The 18,581-nt window shown below is 35.7% G+C and overlaps 1 pseudogene; it reads left to right on the top strand.

Annotated features, from left to right (window-relative positions):
• Positions 1-1,986: 1,986 nt before the first annotated feature.
• Positions 1,987-4,567, top strand: LOC132171679 (U-box domain-containing protein 17-like; annotated as a pseudogene).
• Positions 4,568-18,581: the final 14,014 nt, after the last annotated feature.

The following is an 18,581-nucleotide window of genomic DNA, read 5'->3' as shown; positions in this document are numbered from 1 at the left end:
TGGGTCAGACTTTAGCTCAGTCGACCAGGCGAGACAGTCCAAGCGTTACGGGCCAAACAAGTCCCTTTTAACCGGCCTTGCTTTATCTCCGCTCGACCAGACGAGGCCAGCTATTTCATTACTAGTATATGGTTTGTAAGTCAAATTATAACCAAGTGAACCAAGCTCCAGCTTAAATGCATGACCACAATTCAGGCAGAATTCACCGGTCTCTAGCAACTTTTATGGCGTTACTTCAACAACTCTTTCGACACAAGCAGCTTTTTAGACGACTTCAACTCTTTCTTTCCTTTTCTTTTATCCAAACTCAAGCTTACACATTGAGTTTGAGGGAGGATGTTAAGAATATTTGTTTAGGGTTATTTATTTTCTTATGTGTTTTAGGTCTATTAGGTTTTCCTTTCCTTAGTCTATTAGATTATTTGCTTATCAATCATAACCTCTCTATAAATAAAGGTCTCTGTAGTCCTTCATATTACAAAATATCAATACAATGTAGTTTATTGTGTATTTTCGTTCTCCCTATTATTCTTCCGCTTCTATATCTCTCTATTATTCTATCATTTTATCAAAGCATATTTAACATAAATGATATATCACTACTTATGTTTTCAGTTCACATTGATTAATGGAACAAGCACCCAATTTAGCTCTTTGCTAAAACCAAGAAAAATTATATTCAATGGAGCAATCGAGCTCTATATCTTAAGCTCTTCGGCTCTGACAAAAATAAAAGGAAAAAAGAAAATCCAAGCATTGAATTTTGCTGACTAGCCAAAAAAATGACAATAATATAAAGAATCCCATTTGAAAATTTTACCCTTTGGGTAAAAGTTTCTTTATCCCTACAATCTTCGCTGGTGCACATTCTCAATGCCTTGATTGCTTAGATACGAGGATGTCAAAGTCACTAACGGCCCATTCAGCAACTTGGTCGGGGTCCTTAAAGATTTCAGTTCCCAAATCAATAGACATCCATATCCTTTTAGCTGGTGGAGTTCCTGGATCCTGCATTCAAGTTTTTCTAGCTATTGTCAGCATCAAACCTGAGTTACCAGAGAGAAAAAATTTAACATTTAAATACCATTCATATCCTGCTTTGCAAATTTTAACAAAAAGTCGTCACTTTTATTGCAACTATCTATTTTTCTAAAGTATTTTTTGTTTTTTGTTTCGAAAATGTATTATAATGTGGCATATATGTGAACATTTTTTTTTGTGTCTGAGCTATTTGTTATCTTTTAACTTGAGAACACAAAAACAAAGTAGTTAAGAAGAAAAATACAAGTTTGGCAACTTTGTATTATGTAATTCCTCCAAAGTTACTCCTTTACTATATTCTCTTCCCCTTGTTTTTGTTAAATCCCCGGTTATTCTCATTATAAGCTTAAGTTTTTAAACAATTGGTAAATATGGTAACTAAAAACATAAGCTTATGGGGATAATTGGTGATTTAGGGCCTGTTTGAGTGTACGTTTGAGGAGCTTAAAAGTACATTTAACACTTTAAAAGTCTGTTTGAAAAAAATAAAGTACATGTTTCGTAAAAAAATTTGAAAACACTTTTAAGGGTCCAAAAAACCTAAAAATTGTCAAAACGTATTTTTGGCAAAAGCGTAAAATTGAAGTTTTTGTCAAAAAAAAAAAAAAAACGTTTTTTTGATTCAAAAACTCTATTTTTCAAACACGATCTCAAATAAACTTATAACATGATATAGAGCCAAAGGTCATAGGATGAAATCTTGACTCCGTCAAATCACTCCTATTTAAATTAAATATTTCATGTGTTGGGCCTTACCTATTAAAATGGAGTTTGAGACCACATATAAGAAAAAATATTAAAATAATAATTAAGTGATTAATTTAGTCATCCCTATCAACTTAAACTTACCAAAATAACCGGTAATTTAACAGTTGTACCATTTATTCCAAAGAACAGAGGAGGACAGAGAGACAATCAAACCTGGTAAAACCTGGTGGAAGTAAAGTGAATGAGACAACCTCCCAACATCAAGATCCCACGTCCTAGGATCCCCAATCCAACCCTCTCCCTGCTTTGTCGGGTAACCATATTCACTCCAAACAGGGTGTGGCAAAATCTGCAGTATCTCCTGAGGCTGAGGATTGCTATATGGATCATGTTGAGACAGTTATCGGGATATATTTGGTATCAACAGATCACACAAACTGAAAGGCACCTCAAGCTGCTCTGCATTCCCTGGGGAGCAATACAAGTGATAGGCAGCGTAAGGGAAGCGGGCGGCGTCGGTGCGGTGGACGCGAGTCCAGTCAGGTGCGGTGCGCCGGTGGACCTAAGCGATGTGGCTTTGGTGCAAACCCTAGCGACCGTGTCGGCCGAGCTGGTCGCGGATTTCTCGGCCAAGGTTTTCTGTTTCCAGCGCAAGAACACCCGCTCTCTCATCTGGAAAATCGAGGTTTTCCTCGTCCTCGTAGACTATCTCAAGGATTCGGGCTCTTCCGGCTTGCCTTCCACGGCGGCGCCCTGCTTCAAGGAGACCTATCTGTTGCTGTACCGTTTCAAGATACTCCTCGATTACTGCGCGCAATCGAGTAAGTTGTGGCTTTTGCTTCAAAACCATTCGATTTCGGGCCATTTTCATGATCTGAACCAGGAAATCTCGACCCTTTTGGATTTTTTTCCTTTGAACGACGTTGTTTTGAGTGAGGACATTAGAGAACAGGTTGAGCTTATGCAGAGACGAGCCAGGCGATCGAGATTGTTCATTGATAGAGACGATGAGTTGCTTAGGATTCGGTTTTTTGGTTTTCTTCATGAGTTTGAGAGTGAGTAGGTTCCCAATTCGGAGGAATTGAGGTTGTTCTTTGTGGAGATGTTGGGGATTAGGGATGCAGAGTTGTAGGGCTGAAATTGAGTTTTTGGAGGAGCAGATTGTGAATCATGAGGGGGATGTGGAGCCTACTGTATCGGTGCTTAGTGGGTTCGTTGCGATCACTCGGTATGGTAGGTTTTTGCTATTTGGGTTTGAGGAGGAGGACGATCAGGTGGGATTGGAAATGGGTGGGAGTGTGAAGAGGCAGAGGAAGGGGTTGATCACGCAGGAGATTGCAGAGACTTTTGTTACGGTCCCCAAGGACTTTTCTTGCCCGATATCGTAGGATGTGATGCGAGACCCTGTGATAATATCCACAGGGCAGACATATGATCGGAGTTCCATAGCAAGGTGGATGGAAGAAGGCCATTGTACTTGCCTGAAGACAGGCCAAATGCTTGAACATAACCACCGGCTTGTGCCTAATCGGGCTCTGAGGAATTTGATCGTGCAGTGGTGCACTGCTCATGGGGTTCCCTATGACCCGCTGGAGAGCACCGATGGCTCAGTTGAAAGCTTTTCTGCTGCAGTCGAAGCCACTAGAGCCACAGCAACACTTCCCATTTAGCAGTTGGCTAATGGGTCGCAGCGTGCAATGACTGTTGCAGTCGTGAGATACATTTGTTAGCAAAAAGGGGAAAGGAGAATCGTGCGTTCATTGCGGAAGCTGGGGCTATTCCCCATCTTCGGAAGCTACTTTCTTCTATGAACCCTGTGGCGCAGGAGAATTCAGTGACTGCAATGCTTAATCTATCGATATATGATAAGAACAAAAGCCGAATTATGGATGAGGAATGGTGTCTGGGAGTGATTGTTGAAGTATTGAGATTTGGGCGTACGACTGAGGGAAGGGAAAATGCTGCAGCAACATTGTTCAGCCTCTTTGCAGTTCTTGACTATAAGAAGAGAATAGCAGATGAGGAAGGGGCAGTTGAAGCTCTGGCAGGGCTGTTGCGAGAGGGGACTCCAAAAGGAAAGAAGGATGCCGTAACGGCTTTATTTAATCTGTCGACCCACAAAGAAAATTGTGTGAGAATGATAGAGGCAGGGGCTGTAGCGGCCCTAATAGGGGCTTTGGGAAATGAAGGGGTTGCTAAGGAAGCAGCTGGTTCATTGGCCTTGATTGTTAGGCAGCCAGTTGGGGCAGAAGCTGTGGGAAGGAGGAAATGGCGGTGGCGGGATTGATAGCAATGATGCGCTGTGGAACGCCTAGGGGAAAAGAAAATGCAGTGGCAGCATTGCTTGAGTTATGCCGTTGTGGTGGAGCAGCAGCCACTGAGAGAGTGGTTAAGGCCCCAATGTTGGCTGGGCTTCTTCAGACTCTGCTATTTACAGGTACAAAGCGGGCAAGAAGAAAAGCAGCTTCACTTGGTAGAGTGTTCCAGAGATGCGAGAATGCATCCTTGCATTTTGGTGGATTGGGTGTAGGATATGCATTTGCAAGCAATTCAGCTGCAAACAGAGATTCAAGTTTCAGCGGTGATGTTTCCGTGCCAATGTCCATTTCAGTGCCTGTTTTGTAGTGGTAACATCCACTTCATGTCGTTGTCATCCCTGCCTATATATGTGTTCCATTTTTGTTTGGAAGTATTTACAAATTCTTTCATTGAAATTTACATGATAAAAAAGTTTATAGGAATACCTTATCTGATGTGTTCTTAAAGAATGATAAGTGGTATTGAACAGTTAGCCCCAGTTCGATATATGTATTGTCCATTGATTTAAAAAAACAGATTAGTAAAATGTTCACAAATATTTCAAATCGATATCGTTGCTCTCAGATAAAAAGCACTTTAGGGCGTTTTTCATTTTGCTTTAATGTCTCATTTATACATCAAACATGCTTTTGAAAAGAAAAGATCTGTGATTTGGAATTCTGTAATGGGCTGATACAACAAGATTCAAGTTGATTCTTGCCGAACCTTGTAAACTTGTCTGGTGGCTTTTATGTTGTGCCTGTGTATGGAAGAATCACGTGCCTTTTACTTTTCCCATAAAGTTTGTTATTGCAGCAATTAAGTATAAGAAACTAAGCAAATTGTTGGATGTATCCCGTGTGTTATCATCAAGAATATCTCGCAATGAGGGTGCTTATCCATAAATTACACAACTCAAAACTGAAAAGTGTCCTTGATCTTTTTTATTTTTTCTGTTAACTTCATTATTGAAGCTCTCTAGAATATAAAGGTATGGATTTTGACTGAGATGATAAATGGTATAGGGGTAACTACTGATATGAGTGAATTCCATGCTATTCTTGGGTTAGTGTTGCTTCTGATTAAATTTTTTTTGGATTTAAGCCTGCCTTAATTGCATCATGTGCTGGACTGGCTTTGATTTATCTTTCGAACTGTCACTATATGCTCTTCCTTAGCTAATATCCTCCAGAGAATCTAGCACTACAGAGATGATACTGAGTGCCTACTCCAATTACTACTTTTGTTAAAGTCAGAATGCAGATTCTCTGCGTTTTAAGTCACGTGTGAACTAGAAGCATCTACAAATTTCCAGAGTCAAAATGTGTCATTTGACTCATTTCTGATCAATGTTGTGGTTCTAAAATCTTGAGAATAAGGCATCCTACTTTTATACTCTCTGAAGAATTACTATATAAAGATTCTGAGGAGAGGAAGAATATACTACATAGCAGAAACTTTTACAAGTGGTTGTCTCTGTAAGTGATGGAGGTTGGGCTAAAGTTTCTTCTTTTAAATGACAGCTTACCACACAGAAAGCTGGATATGGCAAAGCCAATCAGTTTCTAGCTCTTAGATTCTGTCAGTCAGGCATGTCAGCGCCATATCACCGCAGCAGGATCCTTTATAGTTCAAACGGAGAATATTCAATTAGTTATAGTGGAGAGGTATTTTTGTTTTTGCACTTTTTTTGAGGATAAAAATACCCATTTATTATAACTAACTGGATATTCTCTAGTTCAAATGAAATTGAGAGGATCCTAGTTCCATATCACCATGGTGATGTTGTATCGGTGTGTTTTCAATTAGAAGCAAGATTAAATGGCATTGTCCTATCCTTTTCTGTGAATTTTTTGGAGCACCCTGAGATGCACTAGTATAGCAGATTGTTATTGACTTCTGCTGACCTTTCTTAAAGAAAAAATTGCAGTGTTAATCACCTGTTTAAGTCTAATTGTTGGGGTGAATTGTCTAATTGTTGGGGAAAATTCACCAGCTGCATAATCATTTTGTAATTGAGAGTGTTGGGAATTGAAGGTTGTGGTGGGGCATGCCTTAAAATAGCCACATGTTTATTGGATTAGACTGAATGGATAATCGAAGTGGATGTACAAGTAGGCTATTTACTTTTAAAAATAATTGGAGACTGCTCGCTGGAAACCCAACGATCAGACTCATGGTGGTTGTTGGGCTTATCTCTAGTACTGGAAGATATGATTTTTGCTAATGATGATAACAAGACATTAGCTACTTGGTCTAATCTACTTGATCTCTTCCTTGATTTTTACTTGAGTACCTCAGCTCACCCACAAAAGCAGTGATGGAGAAGAGAAGATTCAAGGGGATTTTTTTTTTTTCTTTCTTTTTTTAAAAAGTCGTTAACTTGATTCTGTATGGCCAAAAGATAAAGATCTGTCTAAATTTATTTCTACATGGCACAGCTAGACTGGCAGGAGTTCACCTACCATCCTGAAAAATGTACGGGGATTCTGGTCATCAGAACTTGGCCGGCAACAAAGTCTTCAAGCATTTACACTTGTTCACCATTTCTTTATTTTATGTAGCCACTGTTGCTGCAGTAGGTCCAGTCAACACCTGACAAGTTGCAGTCTACGCTGTGGCTGCTCCACATGCTCAGTTGCTCCAGTTTCGGCTGTTTTCATCTTGGACTTTTGTTTTGGTAAGTGTTCAACTTGGACTTTTCCTATCTGTTGTTGGGTTGGCCACTTTGGTCCATACCAATGGATATGATGCAATATAGCATAGATTATAATCTTCAGCAATTTTGTTGTCCTGATTGCTAGTAATTCGAATAATAATTATGAAAAAGTGTTTATAAAACGCATTTACTAATAACTGACTTAACAATTTAAAATTTGTTATGAATGCATTCATGCATTTGATGGATGACCATTTAGTTCCATCTCTTGAAATTCTACACATTCATGTCATCTTTTAAAATTTCTATAACATCTATGTAATAAATTGATTAACCCTTTTGTTTCATATTCCCATTTTCATATTCTTTAACCTCCCATTATGATTCCTCCATGTCTATAAAAGGGAGTATTGAGTTGTATGTAAATCACACAATAATATAGAAGAATCATACATAGTTCTTGTTCTTGAAGAACTAGTTTCACATATTGCAATCTCTTTATTTTGTCTTGTTATTTCCTTTGATTTTACAACACGTTATCAGCACGAATCTCTAGCCAATTATTGTGTTCTTTTGATCTTCAACATCAAAAGCTATATGTGACCTATTATCAATTCATTGTAAGTTTTTTAAACGTTTAGTAATCTTATTATCTATTTTAATTAACATTCTAACATTTGCATATCCATGTGAGATTTATATGAACTATAATTTAATCATACTAATGCTATGAATATAATGTATTATAGTTTACATTTGAAAATTTTTTGTTTGCGTATAATATCACTTAATTTTAAATAATGTTTATTTATTTAATTCTTGATATATTTTTGTATAGATAATGTCAAATCTTACAAAACTTGAGTTTGTCGCTCTTGACGTTTCTGGCAAAAATTACTTATCTTGGATCCTTGATGCTGAGATCCATCTTGAAGCTATGAATCTTGGAAATACTATTAAGGAAGATAATCAAGCATCCCAGCAGGATCACACTAAAGCAATGATTTTTCTTCGCCATCATCTGCATGAAGAATTAAAAATTGAGTACCTTACGGTAAAGGATCCCTTGACCTTGTGGAATAATTTAAGGGAGAGATACGAGCACCAGAAGACAGTTATCCTCCCAAAAGCTTGTTATGATTGGATGCACTTGAGGTTGCAAGATTTTAAGAGTGTCAGCGACTATAACTCTGCACTCTTTAAAATTAGCTCACAATTAAAATTGTGTGGAGAAAAAGTCACTGATGTGGATATGTTAGAAAAAACATATACCACATTTCATGCCTCGAATGTGCTCCTGCAGCAGCAATATCGAGAGCGTAATTTCACAAGATATTCTGAACTGATATCTTGTCTTCTAGTGGCTGAGCAAAACAATGAGCTATTAATAAAAAATCATCAATCTCGTCCAACGGGTTCTACACCATTTCCTGAAGCAAATGGAACCTCATTTCATGGTAATAAAGGAAACCATGGTCGTGGACGTGGTAGAAAAAATTATAGAGGTCAAGGGGAACGTACTCATAATTCTTACAAAAGAAATACCCCATACCACCAGAAGTGGAACCACATTGAGGCGAAACAAAATGAAAACAAAGGTTTACAGAATAAACCTACAAAGAACTATGAAGATAAATGTTACAGGTGTGGTATGAAAGGACATTGGTCGCGTACCTGTCGTATGCCTAAACATCTGGTAGACCTATATCAAGCCTCCATAAAAGAAAAGGGGATTGAAATGAATTTTGCTAATCACAATAATCCTGAAGATTCTCCAATTTTTCTTGATACTCTAAATGGAGAGGGTAGAACTCATCTTGATGTTTCTGATTTCTTTGTAGACTCTAACACAAATACTGATCTTCTGATTGGTGATGAATATGTCTACAACAATTAATATGTTTTCTTTATGTCTTAATTACAGTATGTTTACATTGTCAAATTTAATTGTATTTTGTTATTTTCTTTTTGATTAATAAAATTTTAATATATATTTTGTTTATATATAGAGGTATGGGTCATATTGATGGAATGATTAATTCCAAGATGATTGGTGAAGATTTGTGTCTAGCAGACAGTTGTACAGCGCACACAATCCTTAGAGATAAGAAATATTTTCAATACTTGATATTAAACAAAGCTAATGTCAATACAATATCAGGTTCATCAAACCTAATCGAAGGCTCTGGAAGAGCGAATATCATATTGCCAAAAGGGATAAAATTTTGTATTGATGAGGCTTTGTATTCTTCTAAATCTAGAAGAAATTTAATCAGTTTTAAGGATATTCGTCTAAATGGTTATCATGTTGAAACCACTAATGAAGGTAGTGATGAATACCTTTATATTACTTCAACAATTTCGTGCCAGAAGCTCATATTGGAAAAACTGCCTGCTTTCTCTTCCGGGTTGTATTTTATAACAATAAGAACAATTGAATCACATGTTGTGATGCACCAGAAGTGCTCTAATCCAAAGATGTTTATGCTTTGGCATGATCGTCTTGGATATCCAGGAACAATTATGATACGTCAAATAATTGAGAACTCTCATGGGCATCCCTTAAAGAACCAGAAGATTTTTTTACCAAGTAATTATCCTTGTGCTGCATGTTCTCAAGGTAAACTTGTTATCAAACCATCCCCTTCTAAGGTAATTGTTGAATTTTCATCATTTTTACAAAGGATTCAAGGGGATATATGTGGGCCGATTCACCCTCCATGTGGGCCATTTAGATATTTTATGGTTTTAATAGATGCATCATCTAGGTGGTCACACGTTTGCTTGCTTTCTACTCGTAATGTTGCATTTGCTAGACTTCTTTCTCAAATAATTAAATTACGAGCACAATTTCCTGATTATCCAATTCAATCTATTCGGATGGATAATGCGGGTGAATTTACATCTCAAGCATTTTATGATTATTGCATGTCAATTGGAATTAATGTTGAACATCCTGTTGCTCATACTCATACTCAAAATGGTTTAGCTGAATCGTTTATTAAACGACTTCAGTTAATTGCTCGACCTTTGCTTATGAAAACAAAATTACCTGCTTGGGGACATGCAATATTACACGCTGCATCATTAGTTCGGATCAGACCAACAGCTTACCAAAAATATTCCCCTTTGCAACTTGCATTTGGTCAACCACCAAATATTTTTCATTTTCGTATTTTTGGTTGTGCTGTATATGTTCCAATTGCGCCACCTCAACGCACTAAGATGGGACCTCAACGTAGACTTGGAATTTATGTTGGTTTTGATTCTCCTTCTATCATTACATATCTTGAGCCTTTAACTGGTGATGTTTTTAAAGCACATTTTGAAGATTGTCATTTTGATGAAAGCATATTCCCATCACTAGGGAGAGAAAAGTCATTGCCAGAAGCACGACAAGAAATCACTTGGAATAATTCGACGTTATCTCATTTTGATCCTCGTACAAATCAATGTGAACTAGAAGTTCAGAAGATCATTCATTTGCAGAGTATTGCAAATCAATTGCTGGATGCATTTACTGACAACAAGAAATTAATTAAATCTCACATTCTAGCTGCTAATACTCCAGCGAAGATAGAAGTCCCTGTAGGACAATTAATTAATACAGCAGCAAATGAGTCTATGGCACGCCTAAAGCGTGGAAGACCTATTGGTGCAAATGATAAGATTCCCCGGAAGAGAAAAGCACAAGGAAATGAAATCGGGGCTCCTGAAGATGCCTTACCCACAAAACAGGCAATGAAAATTGATCCATCCAAACTTTCTGTACAAAATTCTCCTGGAAAGGAATCCCTTGAAGAGGATTCTCCTGAAGAGTTACCCCCTGAAGAGGAACAGGTACCTAAAAATAATGAGATCTCAATAAATTATATAAGTACGGGAGAAATATTGGATAGAAACAAAATTGTTGTCGACAACATATTTTCATTTAAAATTGCATTTGACATTACCAGAAGTAATGATGATATTGAACCACAAACCGTCGAAGAATGTCGACGTAGAAATGATTGGCCAATGTGAAAGAAAGCAATTCAGGCAGAATTGAACTCACTAGCAAAACGTGAAGTATTTGGACCTGTAGTCCAAACACCTGGAGGTGTATCGCCTGTTGGATACAAGTGGGTATTTGTACGAAAACGAAATGAGAAAAATGAAATTGTGAGATATAAAGCAAGACTTGTTGCACAAGATTTCCTGCAGAAACCTGGTATTGATTATGAAGAAACGTATTCCCCTGTAATGGATGCAATTACATTTAGATTTTTTTATTAGCTTGGTAGTTACAAAAAGTTTGGATATGCGTCTAATGGATGTGGTTACAGCATACTTATATGGATCACTTGATAATGATATATACATGAAAATCCCTGAAGGATACAAAATGCCTGAAGCATATAATTCAAAATCCCGAAGTATTTATTCTATCAAGCTACAAAGATCTTTATACGGGTTAAAGCAATCCGGACGCATGTGGTACAATCGTCTTAGTGAATATCTATTGAAAGAAGGATTTGAGAATAATCCAATTTGTCCATGTGTTTTCATTAAGAAGTCAGAATCTGGATTTGCCATTATTGCAGTTTATATAGATGATTTAAATCTTGTTGGGACTCCAGAAGAGCTCATAAAAACTGCCACTTATTTAAAAAATGAGTTTGAGATAAAAGATCTTGGAAAGACAAAATTTTGTCTTGGCTTACAGATTGAACATTTTTCAAATGAAATTCTTGTTCATCAGTCAACATACACAGAAAAAGTCCTGAAGCACTTTTACATGGAGAAAGCTCATCCTTTGAGCACTCCAATGGTTGTTCGATCACTTGATGTGAAAAAAGACTCTTTTCGCCCTCGAGAAGATGACGAAGAAATTCTTGGTCCTGAAGTACCATATCTTAGTGCAATTGGTGCGCTGATGTATCTTGCAAATTGCACACGACCTGATATAGCATTTTCAGTTAATTTACTAGCAAGATACAGCTCTGCACCAACTCGAAGGCCTTGGAATGGGGTCAAACATGTTCTATGTTATCTTCGTGGAACAACTGACATGGGATTATTTTATTCAAGAAGTTCAAATTCACAATTAGTTGGATATGCAGATGCAAGTTTTCTTTCTGATCCGCATAAAGGTAGATCTCAAACAGGATATCTATTTACATGTGGAAGTACTGCTATTTCATGGAAATCTGTCAAGCAAACACTTGTTGCTACTTCTTCAAATCACTCAGAGATTATTGCAATTCATGAAGCAAGTCAGGAATGCATATGGCTAAGATCAGTAATTCAACACATTTGAGAAAAGTGCGATTTATCCACAATCAAAGATAGCCCGACAATATTATATGAAGATAATGCTGCTTGTATCACACAGATCAGAGGATGATATATTAAGGGTGATAGAACCAAACACATTTCACCAAAGTTCTTTTATACACATGAGCTCCAGAGGAGTGGTGATATTGATGTTAAACAGATACGATCAAGTGACAATTTGGCAGATATATTTACCAAAGCATTACCAACTGCAACATTTAAGAAGTTGGTGAATAACATTGGAATGCGCCGACTGAAGGATCTTTCGTCATAAACAATTGAAGCTTTTCATGCTAATGAGGGGGAGTAAAATGATTATGCTGATTGTACTCTTTTTCCTTCGCTAAGGTTTTTCCCACTGGGTTTTCCTTTGCAAGGTTTTAATGAGGCAATCCTAAAGCATACGAAAGCACACAAGAATATTGTACTATTTTTCCTTCGCCACAGGTTTTTTCCCACTGGGTTTTCCTTGGCAAGGTTTTAACGAGGCATATTCTTAGTGTATGGTCATCCAAGGGGGAGTGTTATGAATGCATTCATGCATTTGATGGATGACCATTTAGTTCAATCTCTTGGAATTCTACATATTCATGTCATCTTTTAAAATTCCTATAACATCCATGTAATAAATTGATTAACCCTTTTGTTTCATATTCCCTAACCTCTCATTATGATTCCATGCCTATAAAAGAGAGTATTGAGTTGTATGTAAATCACACAATAATATAGAAGAATCATACATAGTTCTTGTTCTTGAAGAACTAGTTTCACATATTGCAATCTCTTTATTTTGTCTTGTTATTTCCTTTGATTTTACAACAAAATTTATTTTAAGTAAGTAGATTTTACATAAGCTCTCTCAAAGTTGTAAAAATCTCTGTACCAAAACGCACCGCCTTTGCCATCCAATAGGGACAAGTCAACCAAGAGATGGAATAGTTGCAGAGTACTATAACATACTTAACCCAAAAGTAATCCATTGAAGGGGAAAAGGATGACTTGCCTTCCAACTATTCAAGATATCGGTTGCAGTGGTATTACTGATCCTCCTGCTGTGGACTGTCATTGCCTTTCCCTCAAGGCAAAGCCTTCCTATGTGCAGGACCCACGTGAACGTGATAGTTTTGTGTATACAATGTCTGTATATTTCTTTTACTTCATTGCTTGAGAGGTATGCATTGATTTCTTAAGCAATTAAATTGCTGAATATCCAAGAATCTGTCGCTTGCATTTGTTGTCTTCCTTGGTTTTGGTTTTCTTTACTGTTTCCTGTTTTAAGAATCTAGCTTGAGATTTTTTTTTTTTTTCCTAATATTTTTACTCTAAATGGAAGATTTAGACTCGAAGAGATCTACTTTTTCTAAGAATCTTCCATCCATCATGCCCCCTTCTGTTTAAAGTATTTTTGTTTAATCAAGTTAGTGCAGGGTGCTTAAAGAAGAAGAATGATGGAGGAGATGAGGTGATGACGCTCTGCTGTGTTACCTGAAAGAGTATGGCTAGTCTCACAGCTCTAATCGCAGTTTGTGGAGTCTCATCAATAAGAAATATTAGTTTTCACTTTGCTACCATTAGATAAAATAATAGATAAAAGTATATGTAGAATCCAACTGTGATTTTTACTATAACATTAGAAAATGTACACTTGAAACAAACATTTAAAAGTATGTGTATCATTTTTCATCTTTAATTCTTTCAGAGAGTTATGCTCACTATTACCTTCGAAGCATTTCATTATCAGAAATTGTTATTACAAGCCAACGCCGTAACAAACCACGACTAGGGGGTGATAATTTGTATTTATATGTTGAGTTCAAATTGCGTTGAGACATGAGTATAAGACTATATAGGTAAACTTTAACGTGACTCATTTAATTAATGGGTCATACCTTATCAACTAATTTCGTGTTAAATTTGCAGATCATGTAAAAAATTTAGTCATAAATGCCGTGTGTTGGAGACTATATAAGTAAATCTTAACCCGATTCATATAAATAAATGGGTTAGAACTTTCAATCCTAACTCGTTAATTTTATATTGGGTTTGTGTCAAATTCACAGATTATGTTAAAATTTGAAAGCCTTACTTACAACTTAATAAGTAAAATTATTAGAGAAACAATGGAGCAAGTGTAAACTGATTTCTACATAAACTTTAATATCCAGGGTTCCTCTAAAGACCCTCCTCACCACAATTTGACATTCAAGGCCTAAAAAATCATCCTCTAAATAACAAAATGCAAGCCTTATTGATGAATTGAAGAGAGACCATAGCCTTCTTCGGCCACCAGAGTCTTGTCCCTTGGAAGCTTGAAGTCCAGAAGAGGTCATAAATGTTCTGATCATTCCAAAGACTTTTTTTTATTTTTTTTTTGTGATCCTAATAACAAATGTCAATTTAGTATATTATATATATTAGAAGAAATTCTTCCAGCCCCATTCGAATGAAAATCTTCGGTGTTTGCTATGGCATATGTTAGAGCTTAGAGCATTCACAATGAACTCTTCAACTAAAAGTTAAATATTAAAAAAAAAAAAAAAAAAAAAGGTTTAATTTGAGAAGAAACATTTACTTTATCAAATTCGGGAAGTTAATTTTTAAAAATGAACTAAATATCAAACTTTCTATGTCTTTATCCATTTTAATTAAATACTATTTTTTTATTAGTTTTAAACCATTATATAATAAGCTTAAATGGGTATTTCACTTTTTGGGAAAGCAAAACTTTCACATTTTAGCCATGGGAAAGTAAAAATAATCTTAAAAATTATAACTTTCACTTTTTTTTTTGGCTATTGTCATGTTGAGAGTGAATCTGACTATAGTTAAAATAAAGTAAAGAATGAAGCTCACTAACTAAATGTGTATTTTTATGAGTTTTGTTTAATATTTTTTTTTTAAAAAAAAGATAAATATAAAGAATTTAGTGTGACTGTTCTTAGTTAGATGTATCTTTGTGCAAACTGCAAACCAAGACAATATTAAAGATTTGGATGAAAAATAGATGGAATGAACAGTTTGAAAATTAGGCAAAACTCATATTTAATGCAAAATTGAGCGAGCATTAAGCCATTGTCGGCAGATGTATCTCGCGTCAATCCAGTAAGTATAAAATGATTTCTCCATTCTCAATGTCTTATTCCTCATTGACGAGTCTTGTTCCTCTGAGGATTGATAAGTACGAGGGAGGTCATAAATGCTATGATAATTTCGAAAGACTTTAAACAAAGGAATTAAATGTACCATTTGAAAGTTATGGCCACCATAGCTAGCTAGCCACCAGTCTATAAGTCTTGTTCATATTTGGTGTGCAATATTTTCTGTTCAAAATTTGGATGAAAGAAGAGTTATTTGAAAATGGGGCTCAACCCATGTGAGAATGGAGATAATGGGGATGGTTTTAAGGAGGAATTTGATGAGGTGATTGGTTGAGGAATATGTGGATTTGGTATAATTTAGTCAATTAATGGCAAAAGAAAATGAAACGTGTGAGATTGAGGTTATGTTATGTTGGGTCAAACACGTGTACACGTACGATTAACGCGCATGCAGAAATGGGGTGTCCATTTTGTAATATTCCTTCGATATTCCTCTCTGATGAAAACAAGTAAACTCCTCTCAACCACCATTTCACACCTGAAAAATTAAGTCTAACAAAGTTTTCGTCTACATTAAATACACACAGAAAAAGCACACGTCTTAGCACACCAACTTAAGTGGAAAAATGTATCCATTTTTTATTTTTTATTTTTTTTTTATGGAATATTTGCTTCTTCATAAATCAATCAAAAGATAATAGAGATTGCTCTCTTTGAATAATCTCTGAGATATAATCAGAGAATTCTCTCGACCACTCATTTTCGAAGCCTAGACCCGCTGCTAATTTTGCTAGATGATGAGCTACGAAGTTGGCAATTAAGTTGTTAATGCTTTTTAGATGGTTTTTTTTTTTTTTTTTTTTTTGGTTGAAAAAAGTGTTATAATATGTCATAAAGACGAAAGTTGTTTTAAGTATTTTGTGCTAATTAAGTTGTTTGTTAATAGTTTCATTTCGAAAATATAAAACAAAAAAGAGAAGAAAAAAATGCTATCAAACAAAGCTGACCTATTCTCTATCTAATATGGGGTGCGGTTGCAGTTCAAGACAACAATTGCTAACTGTAATCACTCATACACACCTAGATGATATACAAAACTAATACATGTGCTCAGGTGATTGAGTGTGTTTGGTCTCACGATTGCAAAGGCCTAACATGCATCTTTAAAAAAAAATTGTAAAAAGTATTTCATTTGGGGCCTTTATTTATTTATTTATTTTTATTTTTAAGTTAGTTTGAAAATGCAAAAAATATTCATGTATTTGTGCAACAGTCAAAAGAGTGTATTTTTAAAAGTATATAATTTTAAACGCTCATACGCTCAGTTGACACAAATGACACTCTTTTACATTTTAATTGTACTTTTAAAAATTAAGTTTTCATTAACTGCATTTTGAATTTTTTTTTTTTTTTTAAAAAAAAGATTCTCAAAATGCATATTTTAAAATTGCTAAGCCAAACTATTTGAATAGTTTTCGAAGTGCTAAGCACCAAGTTAAGTTACACCTGCAAGAAAGGAAAAGCGTGTATAAGAATTGATCAGGGTGTGTCGGCAGAGAATAACTCCGATGTTTAAATCAAAAATATACTTAAACAGAATAAGTGTAATTCATCTGTAATGAGTGACGTGGATGTAGCATTTATTGGTAATTACTTTTTAGCCATCCATATCACCCATTTATGGATGGATTACAGTTTTTTTTTTAGCTGATCCTTAGCATTACTCTTCCTTTTTTTATAGCTTTCTAACTAGGGTGTTGGAGGCTTGATTTAGTTGATTTGTGGGAACAAGCCAACAAGGCTATAAATGGGAATTCGATTCCCTTGGGCTTGAAATATGGAAAGTTATGATTCGTTGCTATTGTGGAGTTTATCCCTGCTTCAACTGTGAGCCTGGATTGTTGGACTTGTCCGTGGGCTTTGCTCACCCGTTTGGGCCTTTGGTTCTTGGGCGATTAGATGCAGTGGGCTTAATGGGCCAGTCCCTCTGTCTAAATTTATTTCTTCATGGCACAGCTAAACTTTGCAAGAGCTCATCTACCTATTTAGAGTTGTAAATGAGATCTCCCGCATTGAATAAATAAAAAAACAAAAAAGTTGTAAATGAGCCAAGTTCGGACGAGTTAAGGTACCAATAACTACCATCATGAAACATTTAAACATGTACGGGGATTCTGGTTGTCATAACTTTGCCCGGCAACAAAGTCTCGAAGCATTTACAATCTTGTTCCACAAAGTCTTGAAGCATATATTGGCATCTGTAATTTTGTTGTTATGAGCAATTCAGACTCGAAGAGATTAAGAAGTTTCCTTTTGTTTTCTTTCTTTCTTTTTCTAAGAATCTTCCATCCATTATTCCCCCTTCTGTTTAAAGTATTTTTGTTTAATCAAGTTAGTGCAGGGTGCTTAAAGAAGTAGAATAATGGAGGAGATGAGGTGATGACGCTCTGCTGTGTTACCTGAAAGAGTATGGCTAGTCTCACAGCTCTAATCGCAGTTTGTGGAGTCTCATCAATAAGAAATATTAGTTTTCACTCTGCTACCGTTAGATAAAATAATAAATAAAAGTATATGTAGAATCCAACTGTTATTTGTACTGTAACGTTAAGAAATGTAAACTTGGAGCAAACATTTAAAAGTATGTGTATCATTTTTCATCTTTAATTCTTTCAGAGAGTTATGCTCACTATTACCTTCGAAGCATTTCATTATCAGAAATTGTTATTACAACGAAGCCAGCACCTTAACAGCCCACGACTAGGGGTGATAATTTATATTTATATGTTGAGTTCGAATTGCGTTGAGACATGAGTATAAGACTATATAGGTAAACTTTAACTTGACTCATTTAATTAATGGGTCATACCTTACTAACTAATTCCGTGTTGAGTTTGCAAATCATGTAAAAAATTGTCAGTCATAAATATCCTGTGTTGGAGACTATATAAGTGTAAACTAATTTCTACATAAACTTTAATATCCAGGGTTCCTCAAAAGACCCTCCTCACCACAATTTGACAATCAAGGCCTAAAAAATCTTCTAAATAACAAATGCAAGCCTTATTGATGAATTGATGAGAGACCATAGCCTCTTTGGCCACCAGGGTCTTGTCCCTTGGAAGCTTGAAGAAGTGCAGAAGAGGTCATAAATGTTCTGATCATTCCAAAGACTTTTTTTTTTTCTTTTTCTTTTTTTTTCGGTCCTAATAACAAATGTCAATTTAGTATATTATATTAGAAGAAATTCTTACAACCTCATTCGAATGAAAAACTTTGGTATTTGCAATGGCACAAGTTTGGTAAAGTTCAATTTGAGAAGAAACATTTACTTGATCAAATTTGGAAAGCCACATTTTAAAGAACTAAACATCAAACTCTCTATGTCTTTCTCTATTTTAATTAAATACTATTTTTTTAATTAATTTTAAACCATTATATAATAATCTTAAATGGGTATTTAA

Source organism: Corylus avellana, chromosome ca2 (assembly GCF_901000735.1).
Source record: "Corylus avellana chromosome ca2, CavTom2PMs-1.0".
NCBI classification, from domain to species: domain Eukaryota; kingdom Viridiplantae; phylum Streptophyta; class Magnoliopsida; order Fagales; family Betulaceae; genus Corylus; species Corylus avellana.
The sequence above is the reverse complement of the archived record's forward strand: the minus strand, read 5'-3'. Positions and strand labels throughout refer to the sequence as shown.